The sequence below is a fragment of the Thermobia domestica genome, chromosome 2 (genome assembly GCF_964235325.1).
Source record: "Thermobia domestica chromosome 2, izTheDome1.hap1.1, whole genome shotgun sequence".
Taxonomy (NCBI): domain Eukaryota; kingdom Metazoa; phylum Arthropoda; class Insecta; order Zygentoma; family Lepismatidae; genus Thermobia; species Thermobia domestica.
In genome coordinates, this window is record NC_137455.1 from 19,162,423 (window position 1) to 19,170,344 (window position 7,922).

Genomic DNA, 7,922 nt, shown 5'->3' on the forward strand with positions numbered 1-7,922 from the left:
TGTGTACATTAAGCTCGATATTGTCAGCGGATAATGAGAGACCTCTTGAATTGTCAAAATAGGCAAATTGTGAGCGTACGGTTAGTTTGAGGAAATTGGCCCAAGACTGCCAGAGTGTTAAGTACAAAGCATAGAGAACTTCTATCAAAATCTCATGAAAGAAAAAGAATAGCAAATGGAAACTAATACTAGATTAGATGAGTCGTTGAACTTTAAGGATAACAATCCTAGAGTCCAGGTCCGTATTTAGGTAAGTGCTATTCTGTGCTCGAGCGCAGGGCGGCAAAATTTAAGGGACAGCAAAATTCTGGATTTTTTGTTTTGTTTTTAAGATTCACAATAAAGTAATATTTAAAACTAGCAACTCTCAGAGTCCCGCGCAAGCGCGAGAAAATATGTTAATGTGTTCCATTCGCTCTAACTATAGTAGTTAATAATTAGCGAGTTTATCTGATTGCTTTTAAAAAATCATCCTCTCCCACCCTCACTCCAAGGGGTGAGGATAAACTTGAACATCATTAAAACTGATACCGTTAAACTCCGCGACCTCAAAAACTATTAATTCAACAATAATATCTGTCGTTTTCGATTACTTCTAAAATACCGTCCCCTTCTTGGAGAGTGAAGTATGACCTTGAAGTTCAATTGGATTAAAACTGTTACTATTCGTCTCAGCGACCCCAAAAACTATGAATTCAACTCTAATATTGGTCGTTTTCGATTATTTTTAAAATGCCCCATGTTATTCTTATGAGGACTTTGCAACCCCATATCTCAGCTCAGGTATGACCTTGGGTCCTGGAACACGTCATTAGGATCATTTCTCCGATAGCTTTAAAACATTAGAATGTCATATTTCTATCTATTATGGTTCTCGAATTAAAAAGCGCTACAGACAGACAGCTTATTGTATTATTAATATAGATGCTATTAAATCAATACTGACAGTGAATAATGTAAACAATTCTTTTTCTTATCAGTTATCAACAATAATTATTGGTGTCTTACAGTGACGTCCACCAATGTATGTCAGCCAATCCGAGCTTCAACATCACGCTCCCATTAGATCTCTAGTTGGGTGCTCTAGGTAATATTTAAGTGTAAATATTTAAGAAATTCGATCATAATTCAAGTGAAATTATGAAATATAAAAATGGCATAACGGTTGCTTAAGAATTAATAAAATGCCCTTTTCTCCGGACAGTAAATTAAAACCTACATGAATAAATTACATGCCGGTATTGAGAGAATGTGTACCCAATGGAGGAGTGGTTAAGCTCATTACCTTGTAATAAAGGGGTCCCGGGTTCGATTCCCTGTGGGGACACGTGGTTCCGATTGCAAGTTAAGCTGCAGGTCCCATCGTTAGTACGTCATCATCATCCCAAGAAAGTCAATGGCAAACTACCATGAGTTCACCTTTCCCAGGGACCTTCGGGCAGAACACCACATCAATCATCATTGAAAGAATTAGGCCTTTTAAAATTACGTTGTAACTTTTGTAACTTGTAATACCTAAACTGCTACGCAACAAGAGCTGCTATGCTTGCAGAATCACGGTTTGTTTCCTTGTTTGAGACAAAAGTTTATGTGGGAAGCGGCAACTTATTTAGAGCACAGGCACGCACAATATATAAATACGGCCCTGCTAGAGTCATACGTTACAAAGACTCATAAATCTAATGTAGAAGGTCAATAAGCATATGTAACTATGTGTTTCTACAGTCAGTATCCGAGGAGTGCTGCACAACCTCAATATCCCGGTAGAATTGCCATTTCAAAATCTGTGATCACCGCCTCTAATATGATAGCGCGAAAAAAAGAAGATGGTGGCAAAAACATAAATCATGAATCACCGATGACTGGAAAAGGTGAATATTGTCTGATGAGTCATTTTGCTAATTGCTTTCAACTGCAGTTTGGTTTTTTTGTTTCCTAACAACAACGCAATCCTCCAATTTCTCCATCTTGCCACCTTCAACGCCAGTCACCATGGATTGCTCAATCCCTTGAGTTGAATACTATTGAAACTTTACGTCAGTTTTTAACCGACTTCAGAAAAACTTACCGGTGGAAGAGGTTCACATTTAAATATATATATATATATATATATATATATATATATATATATATATATACATAATATACAGAGAGCTGATTAATTCGTGTGTCAATTTCATTTGTTCACTGCGCAAAAGTGGTATGAGGTAAAGCCGTGCGATTTGGTGTAACTTTAGACGAAGGACATAAGTTTTGTTTCACCATAGAAGCATGTCACTTGTACTAAAGATTGAAGAGATATGGGGTCAAAGGTCAAATTTCGATTTTTTCCTTACGGGATTGCAATGGTAAATTCTGAAAGAGCTTGAAAAAACTTAAATCGAAGTGATAACAAAAGAAAAGCTGTATGGTATGATTCTATGTTGCAAGCCAACCAAATATGCGTCAATCAAGTGTCATGGTCAGAGGTCAATGTCAGATCAAGGTCACAGGTCACCTTGAGAACCCATTTGACATGATGAGGTACGGACATTGCGTTGTTTTCAGTGTATTCAAATGGGTTCTCAAGATGACCTGTGACCTTGATCTGACCGTGGTCTCTGACCTTGACACTTGATTGACGCATATTTGGTCGCCTTGTGACATAGAATTATACCGTACAGCTTTTTCTTTGTTATCAGTTCGATTTACGTTTTTTCAGGTTCTTTCAGAATGTAGCATTGCAGTCCCATAAGGAAAAAATCAAAATTTGATCTTTGACCCTATATCTCTTCAATCTTTAGTACAAGTGACATGCTTCTATGAAGAAACAAAACTTATATCCTTCGTCTAAAGTTACACCAAATTGCACGGCTTTACCTCATACCACTTTTGCACAGTGAACAAATGAAATTGACACACGAATTAATCAACCCTCTGTGTATATATATATATATATATCGAATTGTCTAAAACTGAGGATGACCAAAAGTATCGGGATTCCGGAAAATTTATTTTCCGGAATCGGATATTTCACTTTTTGAAATTCGGAAAAAATTCCGGAGTTCGGAAAAATTTTGGAATCGTTTCAAAATTGGATTTTTCTGACTTCTGGAATTTATAAATTCCGAAAATTTTCCAAATTCAGGAATTATCCCGAAATTGGGAATTTAGGAAAATTCCGGAATTTTTCTGAATTCCAGAATTTTTATGATTTTACTTTCCGGATTCGTGAAAGTACAGATTTCAGAATTGGTCATCCCCATCTAAAACGTATTAAACCTTTAGAGGCCAAAATTGAGAATACTTTAATTATTTGAAAAAAACATTATGAAGCCACGTATGCTCTATTTCATTGGATGACCTTGTGGTATTTTTATGAGAACACCATAGTCCGGTTGCTAGACGGCTTCTATAGTTTTTGGTTGAAACATTGAGACATATGGTTTTCACAGATCTCCTTTTGAAGCTAACTTAATCATTCAGGAATTTCTTCAGAGACCAAAACAAATGATAGTCTGACGGTTCCAAGTGCGGGCTGTACGGTAGATCCTTTTAAATCTCCGAGTCAAATTCTATTAATTTATGACGGATTGGTAAAGATACATATAGTCTCGCGTTGTCAGCGATATATAACATTCTTTCTGCTGACCACTTACAGTCATTCCTTTCGAATTGTGAGTTGCATTCATCCTAATTGTCGACAGTACCCGACCGAGTCTATTGTTTTGTCTGGCGGCAGAAGCTTGTAATATACGATGATCTTTAATTCCCACAAAACGCACAGCATAATCTTCCTGGGTGTCAATGTGGGCTTTGTCAGAGACTGTGAAGCTTCGACCACGATTTTTTTTCTCAAGTTGTAGTCATAGGTAATTCACTTTCGATCACTCGTGATCAATCGCTTCAGTAATGACTCGGGTTCGATGCGTTTCAATAGTGATTCGCAGGTAGAAATTCGATCTGCGCTGCCCTTACAACAAAATCCTGAAACCATACGTCACAGTTTCGCCACCCGTACTCTGCCCACTCCGCCTAATAGGATCGCAATGTTTTGAGCCAACAATCATGGCGGAAACTAAAGTAGCCAATCAGACGATGGCAGAAACGAGAGTAGCCAATCAAACGTGCCGATGCTCGTTTGTTTTTTGGCTTCATCTATTTAATAGGATGAAGATACATATGATCAAATCCTCTATTTACAACATCCTTGGATATACCCTTAAGTTTTGTACTCTAACGCCATCTTAGGCATAAAAGGCGCAATACTTTTTAGATTATCTGATATATATTGTGGGTGTATTTACGCATAACTTCGAAATGACTGTACCAATTTTGATTATTCTTTTTCGTTTGAAAGAATGTAACCTCCCGGTGTTCTGACAATAAATTTGTTTAAGGATTTGAGGGTAATATTTGGAGCTCTACTTCGAAACATTTCAACGGATGCTCAGTTAGTTACGGCGAAGTATCACGTTTATGGGCAACCATATATTCTTGTGTGTGATCGTGGTTGCATAATAACACAGTTGTTATACTGCAACGTTTCGGAACACTTTTATAGCATTAGGCTGTTTCTCCTGTTTGTAATATTTGAAACAAATGGGTTACGTGTGTAAAGTAAGTTAAGATTTTTTCTTTGAAAAGAAAAGGTGTAATTATAGAGCAGCAACAAATTCGATAAAGATTTAATCATCCACTATCATTGACACAACTGAATGCTGCACAGCACGAAGTATGGTCTACTGATCATTTGGAAATGATTCACCAGTTATATACATCAACTCTGCGACAAGTTCAAGAAGGTTAAAGATGATCCAACAGCTTATTAATAAAATAAGTTGCATTTTGTTAAGTTGTTTCTATTATGCTAATAACTAACTATGCATTTGGAAACACTACACTCCTCAGGGACAGGAAAAATTGAGAAGATACTTCAGCAAAGTATATTCTTGTAGATTGAAATATCTCCCTTTCAGCTAACTGTCCTCGTTGAAGATTTTCTCTGTTCGAGTCCAGAATCTTGAGATAAGTAACCAAAAATGTCACCTCTATTTTTGCAACGATTCACATTATCACATGAGAAGCATGCAAGTTTCTCCTGTGTAATGATTATGCAACGAAATGTCTTGTCTATAATGACGTTAGTTCAGATTAACTGCCTGTTTTCAGCCAATTTCACTTTCACACACTGTTCTACGTACACGTAATTTCACAAAATAATATGATTTTACAATGATACGCAACTCTCCCTTAGTAGCTGAGACAACTTGCAAATCGCTTGCTGTAAGCTTGCATTGGAAGTTGGGCAAGTTTGCATCCAGCTTGATTGCAAAGCATGTTGGATTCCAGTAACGAAGTTATAGGGGACAATCTTGCAATCAGTGTTCCAGTCAAGCATGGTGCAAGCGTTTTACGCTTACGGCAAGTCAATAGCCAATAAACGGCAAGTGATGCTATGACGCTTTGCGAAGGCTTTAAAGCATTGCTTGCAAGTACAACAAAAGGTACATTGTATGAAAGCACGCGCTGAAAGTGCAAGCATAGAAAGCCAGAAGCTAAGCACGCACCAAATGGCCAAAAGCTTTCTTGTTACTGAGTCAAGTCTGCTTTAATGATTTCTTAGTCAAGTGGAAAATTTTACGACAAACCCTCGTACTTCCTCTCTGTGCTACATAACGTTGAGTTCTCCACATAAGCAATTATGAGGTCTGCAATGTTGCCAGATAAATGTATGATGAAGCATCTTCTTTTCCTTTCCTTAAAGAAATCACAATTTCTAACTTCCTTCTTTCTAGAATCCATTTCAACTTGATCCTATTTTGTTTTATTTCTTCCCAGAATGATTTATCTGGCAAGAAACGTCTTCAGAGAAGCAATATGGTTTAAAAGACAAAGAAGGAAACTTTTGCTGTTTTTACTTCGATATAAAATACTGTCCTGTAATCTCCCAAACATTCGTTTCTGCTACGACTTGCCATTGGTATGTTTTTCACGTAATGCTTTCGAGTTAGTTGAGTAAAAATATTAAGATATATAAGCACATATATCAACACCATTAAAACGAAAACTTTTTCTTATCCGTTTACTCCACAGATTTATGGGTAAGAGAAAACACTTTTGAAAAGTAATGTCTCTTACACGTTGCACTATCACACGTGTTGTTTTACTGTATTGTGCAACAGGCATATCAGTTGTGGAAGTTCAAGGTTTGGAGGTATTAGGCAAGTTTTTCTTTCACATCTGAGAAAACAATTTTAAGAAAATAACTCGGAGGCTTCTTCTTAAAACTACTACTTTTGTTATACTAATGTACTGTATACTTTTTAAAATCAAGTACTGTACCAGTGTATACATTGTAATAACATGACAAATTAGAAGTATCATCATCAATATTTTGAGGTTTCGGGTTCGACTCCCGGTGAATACAGTCGGTCGGAAAGACGTAAAAGCTTTTTCAGGTTAGCCATCCTGACTCAGGTTTTTCCTGTGTTTTCCTCATTCACACCAGATAAATACCGAAATGGTACCTAACATAATAGTCCAAGATCGCTTCCTTCCTTTCCCAGTTTTTTCTTCCTTCCCTTTTCTCGGATAGTATGATCGCCGAGGGAGGTCATCCTCCATATGTGTGATTGGGCGCGGTGGCTCAGTGGTAGAGCATTCACCGCCGGTGCTTGGAGTCCCTGGTTCGATCCCAGTTCGCGTCGTGTGGACTTTGTGTTGGACAAACACCGTGCTCGTGGCTTTTCTCGGAGTTCTCCCGTTTCCTCCCACTTTCTTCATTCCACCATTTCATTCATTTCTCATCATCACAGCCTCTTTTAGCCTAACCGGCATAACCGTGGGACGTAAAACTTAAAGATTTCATTTAATTTATTTTCGTCATATGTGTGACAGGCTAACATTACCATAGATGACGAAACCCAGAAATTTAATTCCTAATTCCTCTAATCAATATTTGTAAATGGCTTTTATTGCTATCTTAATATTTCTAATTCATGATATTTTGCGACTTGGAAAAAACATATTATGAGCTTTATTACTTTCAGAAATATGCCCCTGACGTCATAGCGTGTGAAACGTGGCCAAGCAGATGGCATTTTGTTGACTGATACACATCGGGTTTCACCACCTAAACGTTATTTGTGGCTTCCTAGATTAAAGTTCGCTACCTCTGATTTTGAATAATTGACCAGTCCTTTCATTATGCTAAGTAAAGTCGTAACTTGTAGGGAACAGAGGCAACTGTTCTTTCCCCATTTAATTCAGCCGTCATTCTAGGGAAGGAAAACAACTTTAAGAAAAACTTTCTTACTCGATATGTTTGGATATATATATATTTCCGTTATCGGTATCGTAAAAATTTAGTTGTATAAGTTACATTTTCTCGTTATACTATTAGAAAGTTTGTAGATTAATTTGAATCAAATTTTTTGAACTCTATTTTTTTTTTTTTTTTTTTTTTAAGTCTGTGATATGTCAACCGTAATTTCTTGGTAAGGTTAAGTCTGGATTTTCTATAATTACACGTACTTCAGAAATAACGTTTCTTAACCAGATTTACGTTAGAGCAGGAACTTACTAGCACCACGTTTTGTTATCGTTGGCCAAGTAAAAACTCTCCAATAGCAAGAAATGGATAATTTTATCATTCTTATTACTATTCATAGCTTTGAAACACGGTTACGGATGCTTACAAGATTTGCAATGTACTGTATGTGTGGTGTTACGATAAATAACTTAATGTTTTGAACCTTTTCTTTTATAAAACGAAAAGAAAGTTGATTTAAATGATTCATTTAAGAATCAAAGAAATTTGGAAATTAACATTTTTATGAGCGGAAAAAGAACAGATGTTCAACGTATATCATTGGATGTAATGACGGACTATAAAATATACTATCCCATTCGTGCCAAAGAACTAGCTAAAAAGAAATATA